The sequence below is a fragment of the Pan paniscus genome, chromosome 7, assembly GCF_029289425.2.
Source record: "Pan paniscus chromosome 7, NHGRI_mPanPan1-v2.0_pri, whole genome shotgun sequence".
NCBI lineage: Eukaryota > Metazoa > Chordata > Mammalia > Primates > Hominidae > Pan > Pan paniscus.
In genome coordinates, this window is record NC_073256.2 from 120211734 (window position 1) to 120224881 (window position 13148).

At 38.1% G+C, this 13148-nt stretch overlaps 1 protein-coding gene across 4 annotated transcripts in view; it reads right to left on the reverse strand.

The window, feature by feature from the left end:
* The window catches only part of AZIN1 (antizyme inhibitor 1), a 38256-nt gene that overhangs the window by 18565 nt on the left and 6543 nt on the right, over positions 1–13148 (reverse strand). For 2 of the 4 annotated variants that reach the window (NM_001291493.1, XM_034965515.3), the window contains 1 exon segment: positions 5109–5254. The gene's annotated coding sequence lies outside the window, so the exon portion shown is untranslated. 4 annotated transcript variants of the gene reach the window in all.

Here is a 13148-nt window from a genome sequence, read left to right on the forward strand (position 1 = left end):
ATACTATACTGACATAAAGGTTTATCTTCTTTGTTGAACTTCACTGGTCCTTAGGTTACTTTAGGAAATAACTTCGACATAAATGAGATAAAACAGGTCCACCAGACAGGATACTACTCAATATCTGGTACTAATTTCTGGTTGCCACATTAATAATGGCCATTGACCAGCTGTCTGGGCAGCCTATTTTAAAACCTGCACATCCTTTCCTGTGTCCTTGATTCCTCCCACCACCCCCCTCCACCCTCCCTAATGCCCCAAACTAGAGTTCACCCTTGGGTGATGGCCACTGTCCTGAAAGTATACTCCATTTCGATGGTTCTTAAAAGTGTCAGCATTTTGGCTGCACCAAAACAGTCCTTAATAAGCTGTATTAGTCAAATTTCATGAAATACAAATACTCAGTTTTAACTTTTCAAACACTAACAGCTTCATTTCCAAGAAGCCAACTACATTCAGTTCAACTCATCAGATCTTTCATGCCATATAGCACAGACTGAAAAGTTTAGGATGTTTTTATTTTACCAAGTTAATTGAGGCCTATCTAAATAGACCTAATACCTGTGCAGTGACGTCAAATCACAGCCTGCACATTCTCTAAGATTGTTATAACAGGACTGCTGTAAATCTGTGCCCAGAAAATAGACATTTTAGGCTAAGAATACATGTTTATTTTAAGCAATTTAAAGCACCAATTTTGGGGGGATATTCAACTGAGCACTAAGAACAATTAAAAAAATAAAGGTCACTCATTTAAAAAGATAAATATAAGAAAATAAGGTAGAAACTTCCTGTTAAGTTTAACATCACTAACCTCTTTGGCATAGCAGCCAGTTTTCATTTATCTTACTATTAATAAATGAAAAAATACAAAATCAAGACTTTTGGCCTAAATAAAATACTTTGAAATGGAAAAAAAAATAAGTAAATTGTGTCCTCACTTTATGTCAATAGCTTCTTGCAAACTGTGTCTTTTAAGTAAAAGAGGTAAAACGAAACCATTTTTTTTCTTAACATTATAATGAAATGTTATTTGAGGGCTTGCTGTCTATGTCTTTTTGCTTAAAGTCGCAGTTTCCAAGAACCTACTGATGATGTTCAATGAGGACTTAATTGTATCTCAGTTGCTGTTGCTAAGTCTCTGGGCATAGTCTAATATATATGTAGTATTTAGTATTTACTTGAAAACCTTTGGTTATTGATTATGAACGACAACACAAAACTGCTGCCAAATACAGAAGGTCTAGCTTTTAAGTCAGGATAAGATAAACCTCCATTTCCTACAACCATAGTGTTCTTAGGAAGGGTAATTTTCGTTTAACAGTCAGGATCCTCAGTACTTATAAAAACATCAGGCCCACTGGATCAAGTCTTACTGGCTGACTGCCTACATTCTTCAGAGCTTCTGCTACAGTTGTATGATGATATGGATAAAGATATTTTTTCCCAAATATTTTCAAACCATATAATTTCATAGGTTCAACTCTGACTGCCTGCTAAGCTAGCTTAAATCTAACAGTAAACATGTTTATAGCAGTCTCCCAGCCTAAGTGTTTCATCTATTCAATATTAATTCTCTTAACCCTTAAAACCACAATGACGGTATTATCTCCATTTATATACTGAGGAATAGAATAATTAAGTAGGTTAGCTCTAGAGATACTAATGATCAAACTACATTTAAAACAATATGAAAACCTTGCTTCCCCAGCACCCCATCCCTATAAAACACAGGACTCCTTTTTTTTTGGGAAATCCAACACAGTTCTCAGTCTCTTTAAAAGAACTTTATCATATCCACATAATCAACTAACCCCTTTCAGACATATGAACACTCATACTTGTTGAAAAATGCTAAGTTTATTCACACTGGTATAAAAACATTATCACGCCTACTCACAGCCTTTCTTCATATGATGTCCCTTTTGCAGCAAATCCCCAACTCCACCCCAGGCAACCACTGACCAGCTTCTTGTCACTATAAATTAGACTTTTATAGAAGCTAAATAATTTTAAACATCAACTGAAGGCTAAACCAAAACAGCTGACATATAGTGGCATTATCAATATAAATAAAAATAGTGAAAAAACATGACCTCCTCTAAAGGAAAGATAAAATGTTTGTGGAGTTGACTATTCATCTTTGAAATGGAACTGTTACTTCAGAAGTAACAGCAGAGTTGTTAACCACGTCCCAGCTGAGTGACAAAATCATTCTGTTGCAAAAATGAAATAAAATTCATTTGCTATATTGGCAGTACTTGACAAAATGGATTAAGGATCACCTGAATCCACAGATGTAGTACATTAACATTTGTTTTCTTTCGTTATACAGAGAACTACAATAAAGTAGTTGATTGAACCCAATACTTTGGGAAGCTGAGGCAAGATTTTGTGAGGCCAGAAGTTTGAGATCAGCCTGAGCAATATAGGGAGAACCCATCTCTTAAAAAAAAAAAAAAAAAAAAAAAAAAAACCAATAAAGCTCTAATGGAGGTTTATTTTCTTTGATGCTCTCTTGAAGGCTTTGAGATTGCTGTAAATTCCTAGCCCAGAATAGGTACTCAGAAACAAATGGACAAAAGACTTCACAACAAAGTGGGGAGTTCTTAAACTTAGGGGTGGTGGTAATGAACTCCCTGGAAGTGTATTGAAAAAGTAGCTCGATTTTTCCCGTTTTTTTTTTTTTTTTTTTTTTTTTGAGAAAAGGTCTCTCACTCTTGTCACCCAGACTGGAGTGCAGTGGCATCACAGCCCACCGAAGCCTCAACCACTCAGGCGATCCTCCCACCACAGCCTTCAGTCCCACCTCCACTCAGTCAGTCCCTGTAGCTTAGACTACAGGCACATGCCATCATGTCCAGCTAATTTTTTATTTTTTGTAGAAAACTCTTTGTTCATAGTGTCTCACTATGTTGCCCCAGGCTGGTCTCAAGCTCCTGGCCTCAAGCATCCTCCCACCATGGCCTCCCAAAGTGTTGCAATTACCGGCATGAGCCACTCTGTCCAGCTCTTTCACATTCTTAAAAGAAGCCCGTAACTTTGATATGCAAGCAATCCAGATGTATAGTCATGCGTTGCATAACAACATTTTTAACAAGGACAGATCAAATATATGAAGGTGGTCTCATAATACCATATTTTTACTGTACCTTTTCTATGTTTAGATACACAGATACTTACCAGTGTGTTACAACTGTCAACAGTATTCAGTACAGTAACTCAGTATACAGGATGGTAGCCTAGGAGCAGTAAGCTACACCATACAGCTTGGGTGTGTCGTAGGCTGTACTATCTAGGTTTCTGTATGTACACTATGATGTTCAAACAACCACAATGTCACCTAACAACACATTTCTCAGAATCTATCTCTGTCATTAAGCTACCCATGCCTGTGAATGCAAAGCTCAACTATCAGCTACTGTTAAAGACTAAAAGGCCAAAAAAAAAAAAAAAGCCAATTCCTCAAAACAATCTGTAAAACACAAACATCTGCAGCAAAAGTTTTCTTTTTTTGTTTTTCTCTTTATGGAGAATGGGGTCTCACTATATTGGCCAGGCTAGTCTCTAATTCTTGGGCTCAAGCTATCCTCCTGTCTCTGCCTCTCTTAAGTGCTGATATTACCAGTGTGAACCACTATGCCTGGTCAAATTTTCTAATATATCTTGAGGCAACAAACTCTTTGTTCAAATGAAATGCCACTTGGAAACCCAGTATTTCCAACTGAAAAGGGACAAGTAGGTGGGTGAGGTAGGTTGCTTGAGTCTTTCATATGTTGTGCCCCAATCTCACTGAAAGAGTCCTAAAAAAGCAGCTCAAATCATAACTCTGGGATCACTGCTTGCAGTTTTCTTAATATATTAGCAAAAATAGTTTACAGTTCCATTGTTAAAAAAAAGAAAGGTTTATGTTGTGACATTTATGCCTTACTGAAAGCACTAAGAAATATTTTGCCAAAACGTTTTCAGGAGGTATTAAAGTTAATTGGCGACAATATGTCAAACCAAAAGTCTTAAGACACAGCATGTTCTAGGGAGCAAGCATGAAAATAAGTGTGCATGTGTCGGGGGTGAGCAGTTTATACCTTACTCCAGATTCACTAAGTTAATCTACCTCAATCTTCAACACCACAGGGGGCTGGGCACAGTGTAATCCCAGCACTCTGGGAGGCCGAGGCAGGCAGATCACGAGGTTGAGATCGAGACCATCCTGGCCAACATGGTGAAACTTGTCTCTACTAAAAATATAAAAATTAGCTGGGTGTGGTGATGCACACCTGTAGTCCCAGGTACTCAGGAGGATGAGGCAGGAGAATCGCTTGAACCCAGGAGACGGAGGTTACAGTGAGCTGAGACTGTGCCACAGCACTCCAGCCTGGTGACAGAGCAAGACTCCATCTCAAAACAAAAACAAGAAACAAAAACCCCCGCACAGGGACTCTTTCCAGGACGTCTCCATACCCTCCACTAAGAATGCAGACTCAAACCAAGGTGATGTATCAAGTATCTCCTTGCAATTCTGAGTGGAAATAATTCCCAAAAGAAACTGTACCACTTCTTCTGGCTTACAGATCAGAAACAGGACTGATTTACTGGCTGCAACACATTCTGGTGCTATTAGACCTTGAACTAATTATATTAAACTTGAAAAAAAAACTACTCCATGTAAATCTTAGATTCTCTTCATTAGAACTGAACAGCAAATCTAGCTCTGATGTCTAGTATTATCAATAGACACTAGAAAGTATTCTCTACTCACAAGCACTTTTAAGCTATTTTCAACCACCTTATTAACATACGGTTGAGAAAGCTCAGGTTATTTTACACTAATACAGTAGCGTATAACCACAATACTACTTTTATTAATAATTTCCTCTTAGACTCATAACTGAGAAGAAAAAATATGTAACATCCCTTATTCACACCTTCATATTGGTGTTTTTTTAATACATTTTTCCATGAAGAGCTGCCAAAAGAAACAAAAGGCTCCAAAGAACCACACACTGCTCCCTGGAGCCTTTCATGAGGCTGCTGAGTCCTCATGTTCATCGACAGGGTAGCTCCAAGAGTAGTGGCTGCAGGAGCTGGGCACTTGCCTTGTTACACACCTGCTACAAAGGCTTCTACAGTTGATTGTACTTCAGAAGAAACTGATACATCTCTCAAATAATCACAAGATAATTCTGGCAGCAACAGCCCACTTGACACCAAGCTGGATGAATATGAGTCTTGGATTTCTGAAGTGAAGACCTCCCTGGAAGTAGAACAGGGAGAGCTGAAAGGTTGAGAATACTGTTTCAGAGATACCTAAGCAGGAAACCCAACCTTAATACATCAACCGTTTTTCTAAAAGGATTTTTACTCATTAAAAATGAGAAAAGATATTCTGAAATTTACACTATTACTGTTACTCTGAAGATGCCTAGGTGCATTTCTACTTTTATTTTTACATAGGCATTTGATGACTTAGCACCCAGCTCACAGCTTTAAAAATATACAATGTTGCTTAAGTCCCCTCTGCATTCTACCTACAACAGAAAATGTTACTTACCACGTAGAATACCTTTAAAAGTAATTGACCAGAAGAGCACTAGAAGCTTCTAAAGAATGACATCTACCATAGATGTGAGACCTTGAGTAGGTCTGAAACACTACAAAAGAATTCCAGGAAGCTATATACTGAAACTGGTAGGAAATCCTATAAATTTAGTGATCATAAGATCAGGTAAACTTCTGCCACCCTGGACCCCAAAATAAGTGATAGACAATAACAACAGCCTACATTGAGTACTCAGGATAAATCAGGACAAGGCTTGCTTCAATAAGAAAGCCAGTAATCACAATGCATACCCCTAAACTTATTTTTCAGGTGATGAGGTTGAAAAAACTGAGTAACCTTAGAGGAAGAAGACTAAAGGTGACTGCTAAAGATTTATTTTAAAAGAGAAGAAGAAGAATGAATAGGAAATATGTAAGGGGGCAAAAAATCCCAAAGGTTATAAGCCCAACAGGCTAAGTTTGAAGTGCCTGTGTAAGGACTGCCCAATGAACTGCCTCACCATAAATATTAAAATGTAGCTTAATGAGAAAACAAAATACACAATTCTCACAGCAATATTATTTTTGCATGTGGAATTAACACAATTAGACTCCCTTAAAAATGTCTTGACTATTCAATGTGAAGACTAAATTTTTTTTCTGGAGAAAATGTGTGTGTACTAAAGTGTGTGTGTACCTGCACTCAAGTGAAATATTTATATCCCTTTTGGCAACTAAGATGTGATAACATTAAAGATAACTATTACAATACAACATGAAGTACATAATCATATTAATTTCAAGTTTTCTAGCTTTCCTGATTACAATTAAGCATAGGGAATAATCCTTTAAAGAGACACACTATTTTGGTTACCTTAAAGCAGAGCTCATTGCCTGCCTGTCCACTACTCACCCAAGGAAAACATATAGAATACATGTGCAATACAGTAATTGCAACCAAGACCAAGTTAAGCAGGTTATTAAGAAATCAGATGCTGGCCGGACATGGTGGCTCACGCCTGTAATCCCAGCACTTTGGGAGGCTGACACGGGTGGATCATGAGATCAGGAGTTCCAGACCAGCCTGGCCAAGATGGTGAAACCCTGTCTCTACTAAAAATACAAAAATTAGCTGGGCGCGGTGGTGGGCACCTGTAATCCCAGCTACTTGGGAGGCTGAGGCAGGAGAATCGCTTGAACCTGGGAGGTGGAGGTTGCAGTGGGCCAAGATCACGCCACTGCCCTGGGTGACAGAGCAAGACTGTCTCAAAAAACAAAAAAAAGAAAGAAATGAGATGCAATATCTCAGAGGCCCCTGTACATCTCCCTTAGAATTTGTTTAGACCTTCTCTAATCATCATTCCTTTGTTACTTAATGGTTTTATTCTTCTATGTGACCCTAAAACAGTGTTGGGCAATGTGGTACTTTACATTTTAGTACTAGAGTCCTTATTCCACTGACTGGCAGTTTAAGTAGCACTGATCTAGGGACTACAGTCTATACCTGGGACTGGAACTGCTAGATTGTTAGTGGCAAACAGTTTTCAAGTCTTTTGCTCATTTTCTTGTTTTTGCCTTTTATTTATCTGAAGGAGCTCTTCATGAATTTAGGATAGCAAACCTCTCATTAGGAGTATTATTTTTGGGGTGATTGTTTTGTCAGAATTTCCATGTTGAACATACCAGGATAACCCCATCCTACCTTTGGTCATGCCAAATATAACATGTTCATGCTGAACCTACATGAGCTAAGAAGATACCATACTTGTTTAGGAGATCTTTGCAAACTGGGCATCAGAGGATCCTTGCAGTAAAGAGCAAGAAGCAGATAAAAAGTAATCTGAAGTCAACATAAAGCTCATACTGCCAAGCACGGTGGCTCACGCCTGTAATCCCAGCACTTTGGGAGGCTGAGGAGGGCAGATCACCTGAGGTCAGGAGTTCGAGACCAGCCTGACCAACATGGCGAAACCTTGTCTCTACTAAAAATACAAAATTAGCTGGGCATGGTGGTGTGTGCCTGTAATTCCAGCTACTTGGGAGGCTGAGGCAGGAGAATTGCTTGAACTAAGGAGGCAGAAGTTGCAGTGAGACTGAACCACTGCACTCCAGCCTGGGCAACAAAGGCAAAACTCCATCTCAAAAAAAAATAGTAAAAAAAAATTTTTTTAATACAAAAATTAGCAGGGCGTGGTGGCATGCACACCGTGGCTGGACCTCATGATGGCTGGCTATGGCCTGGGCAGGTTGAACCTGACTATCCTAATCCCTGTAACCCAGTATGCTACACAGTATTTTCTACTCATGCATAATGTAAAAAACAGTGGATTAACGAAAAGGAAAGCTAAATATCTGCTTTAGTTAACTTGTGACAAATTGCTTGATTTGACTGGGCATGGATGTCCCTGGAATGGAGGAAGGACAAAATATCTGTGCTCCCTGGGGCCTCACCAGTATGTAAGCACTTCAACTTGGAAGAGTCTCCTTAGGCTTATCTGAACAATGGCCAGTTTAGAACAGTAGCCTGCCATATACTAGATTTTAAGGTTTACAAGCCTTTTTCATATATGCAATATCTCATTTATTCTAATGGAAGTTAAATATCGCAAAAGGGATTGGTTTACCTGGGGTGGGGTGTGGGGAGACCCAAACTGGAAAACTCTGAAACAAGATCAGGTTGGGTGAAGACTGTGATGGAACACACAGATTGGTAGTCAGTATTAATTTTCTCAGCTAAACTAACCTCTGTAATAAATGCAAAAGCCATTTATCCCGTTTAAAAACTGGTCTATGGTCGGGCGCAGTGGCGCATGCCTGTAATCCTAGAACTTTGGGAGGCCAAGGAAGGCGGATCACGGGGTCAGGAGTTCGAGACAAGTCTGACCAATATGGTGAAACCCTGTCTCTACTAGAAATACAAAATTAGTCGGGCATGGTGGCGCATGCCTATAATACCAGCTACTCAGGACGCTGAGGCAGGAGAATTGATGGAACCCGGGAGGTGGAGTTTGCAGTGAGCTGAAATCGCGCCACTGCACTCTAGCCTGGGCAACAAGAGCGAAACTTCGTCTCAAAAAAGAAAGAAAAAACTGGTCTACGGTGCTTTCCAATCTTTTTGACCTTCCTAAAAAAAATGCTAAATTTGCTCAAAGCAAGAAATACCATGTCTCTAAAACCTTGTTTATCCATTAATATGCTAGTATTCACATTGTGCTTTTACAGAATATTTTTCTGCTACTTTACACAAGCATTGACACACCATTGACTCTACTTTATGTATGCCAAGGGGATATACAGACTGTGTATTTCAACGATAGTGGTTTTACTCATCTTTTTGGTCAAAGAGTATCAACCGCCATTAATGAATGTTCTGTTACATTTGCTCATATCACAGTATCCTTAAAGTACCAAATATCATCTGTGAGAAATTAAATCGGGGGGTGGGGGGAGAAAAGAAAAAAAAGTACCAAATATCAAAACTGAAATTTTCCCCTTTCTCTGCAGTCAGGGTCAACAACCTCCCTTTCCCTTGAGACAGTCTTGCACTGTCTCCTAGTCTACAGTGCGGTGGCACCATCTTGGCTCACTGCAACCTCCGCCTCCTGGGTTCAAGCAGGCCTCAGCCTCCCTAGTAGCTGGGATTACATGCGTGCACCACCATGCCCAACTAATTTATTTTTGTATTTTTAGTAGAGACAAGGTTTCACCATATTGGCCAGGCTGGTCTCAAACTCCTGACTTCAGATGATCTGCCGGCCTCAGCCTCCCAAAGTGCTGGGATTATAGGTGTGAGGCACCGCACCCAGCGGACAACCTCCCTTTCCTACTGATAACTTACAGTGAAACATGAGGAAGGAGTACTAGCAAATTCGTAAAGAACATCTTTCCAGCCAGGCGCGGTGGCTCACGCCTATAATCCCAGCATTTTGGGAGGCAAGGGGGGCAGATCACCTGAGGCCTGGAGTTCAAGACCAGCCTGGCCACATGGTGAAACCCATCTCCACAAAAATACAAAATTTAGCCGGGCATAATGGTGGGTGCCTGTAATCCCAACTACTTGGGAGGCTGAGGCGGAAGAATCACTTGAACCAGGGAGGCGGAGGTCGCAGTGAGCCAAGATTGTGCCACTGCACTCCAGCCTGGGCGAAAGGAAGAGACTCTGTCAAAAAAAAAATATATATGTATGTATGTGTGTATATATATATATGTGTATATATATATATACATATATATACACATATATATGTATACATATATATACACATATATATGTATACATATATATACACATATATATGTATACATATATATACACATATATATGTATACATATATATATACACATATATATGTATACATATATATATACACATATATATGTATACATATATATATACACATATATATGTATACATATATATACACATATATATGTATACATATATATATACACATATATATGTATACATATATATATATACATACACATATTTTTTTTTTCCTAGTTAAAATAATCCTAATTAGGTAGGGAGCTCCTACTAAGGCATGTGTAAATACTAAAGATTAGGAGACAAAATGTGAATATTTAAAATGCTGATGTTCTTCTGAAGTTCCTACATGAATATATAGAGCCGACTAATGACAACCAGGTAAAAAAAAAACTTTTTAAAGCAAACTTGTTAAGAGCCCATTTAAGCAAATCAATTAACTGAATCCCTTTTCCATACTGCACAACATTAAAGGGTATGTGATAATGAATCTGACCACATCACTGGATCCACTATGAGAAGCAAACTTAGCTTTTTAAGTTTTAAAATATTTTCCATTAGGCTAATTCATTAATTATAATTGAACCTACAACCAAAATAAATAGAAAACTAGCCCACTGGAAAACCTTTACTCCAGCATCAAGACCTAGGGGATTTCTTTTTTTTTGAGACGGAGATTTGCTGTTGTAGCCTAGGCTGAAGTGCAATGGCACGATCTCGGCTCACTGCAGCCTCCGCCTCCCAGATTCAAGTGATTCTCCTGCCTCAGCCTCCCGAGTAGTTGGCATTACAGGCGCCTGCCACGACGCTCGACTAATTTTATATTTTTTTTTAGTAGAGACAGGGTTTCACCATGTTGGCCAAGCTGGTCTTGAACTCCTGACCTCATGTAATCCGCCCGCCTTGGCCTCCCAAAGTGCTGGGATTACAGGTGTGAGCCACCTCACCTGGCCTAGGGGATTTCTCAAAAGGCTCACAAAAACTTTTTCACAATTAGGGGCCCATTAATCTTTGATATTGACCTTAAAATATTTTAAGACATTTTTACAGTGTTCACATACTACATCATACACACATTCTAAATTATGAAAGAAAAGGATTATGTAAGCAACTTCCAAAATTTCCAGATACTTAGTTTATTCCATCAAAATTCAGGTGGTTGATTTAAAACCTAACTCTGAAGCCAATTCTGGATCTCAGACTACCTGCACGGGAATCCTAGTGGACCAGTTCAAGCAGAGTTCATATAGCTACATGCTTTGCAATGCTATGGGCCAAATAATTTCCATGAAGGCTGTTTTAACTCCTTTTAATGGTTTTCAAATAATATTGTTGATCTACAGAAAATTAACCCCAGGATTTCGGTGTCCAATAGAGCAAACTCTTATTGATTTGTAAGGATAACACATTTCTGGAATGCGGAATTTTCTCTTGCCAATTTTACAAATTCTAGTCAAGAAACCTTTGGGACTAGGTATCTTTGTGAATTCAGAATTCTCCAGATTTTGAACCATAATGTAGTACACATACTTTACATATGTTATGTAATATTCTTCAGGAGAATGAGTCAGCACCCTGCAACCACAATATTTCTGAAGCAAAATTTAGGAATATTAACACTAAATGGGATAAGTAAAGACAAAAATAGCCTCAAATCAGCACAGATTCAGGTCAAGTTTTTTTTGTTTTTTTTTTTTTTCCCAAATCAGTTAAGGTCACATCAAGGAAGCTATAAAAAATTTTTTTAAAGACTTTTTGGATTTCAGAATTCTATGAAAAAGGGATTGTGGACCTGTAGCTTTATAGCAAAGCATCAAATACTAGACATGCAAAATGAGAAGATTACACGTGAATATTTAAAGAAGTTATATTTGTTTGACATAATATGCATTGTACCCGGGCATAATAAAGTTAAAAGCCAGTTATTCTGACTGCCAGAACCTGCAGAATAAATTATCTTTAGCTTCTATCTGCTCCCATTCCCTCCTACCCACAAAGAGGGAGACACTATAGACTTTCTGAATCCTACATTATTAATCTAAAGACTACTTTTCCCTGATTTTGCAGAATCATTCAGCTCACTGACAATAGTCTCTCAAGTTTCTAAGAGGAAACATCAGTAGAAATATTAACTATAATGCAAGGTAACTTTTCTTTAAAGCAAGAGACACGAATTAAAAGAAGGATTATCTTTTATTGCGGTCTTCCTCAAAAGACGAAGCTTGTTCTTAAATTTCTGCCTTAGAATGGATTCACAACTATGATGTTAACTTTAACAGATTGCACCACCCAAAAAGGTTTTAAATCTCCAAGTCAACTTGGGAGAAAAACATCAGGTATGTTGCAAATAGAACAGATGGACTAACAAAAATTAGGCAACTGACTTAGTATTGAAACGGCAATGACCCTGCTTCTCTTTAATGTGCACACAAGCCACCTGGATATAGACTGATTCAGGTTTGGGTGAGGCTGAGATTCTGTATTTCTGTTCTAGGTGAGGATGCTAATGCAATTCATCCGAAGACTACACTGCATAACCAAAGATAGTAATACACTCAAAAAAAGAAATTATGCCAGTTTAACACAAAAAGAACTGTTCCAGTCCAACATTATGTTATAGCTGGGATTCACATTTGCTCAAATTTACACAGGTAGGAGAAAGCCAGTATAGGAAACCCTCTAGCCAACATTCTAAGTCAAAGGTTTCAAGAAATCTTACTATTTAAACTGTGTTTCCTTCTCTTTAGCCTTAAAAACCTGAGTCTAAAATTCTAATTTGTATTAACATCAAATGTTTGCTTAGAGCAAACATTTTTATCGAATAGGGATCTGTTTAACAAGATCAGATTAAAGAAACACTAAAACTGATATCCTCAGCTTTCCTGAAAACTTACCTCCAAGTCTCTGACCAAACTTAAAAACACTTAAATTTTAATAACAAAATCTGAATTTCCGTAACAATAAGTCTATATACCACAAAATTTTTAAATGAACCCACACAAATCTAGTAGCCCAAATTCAGTTTACTGTGGAATTACATTTTGCACAGGGGCTCAATTCTAAAGTAAAATTCACACATAGAAAACCAAGTATAGTCAAAAACTATCCTTGAAAATCTGTTAAATATCTATATTTTAATACCATACATATATTTTAATACCATATACATATTTAGATACATATATAAATTGAGATATATATATGTATCTCTATCTATCTCTATCATCTTTCAGCAAGTCCTCTAAAAACAATCAGTTGTTCCTACCAGCTGAGTAGCAAAAATCATTTCACTAAGTTAAATGGTTGAATGATGTGATAAACTACACCTTATATCCCAAAAGC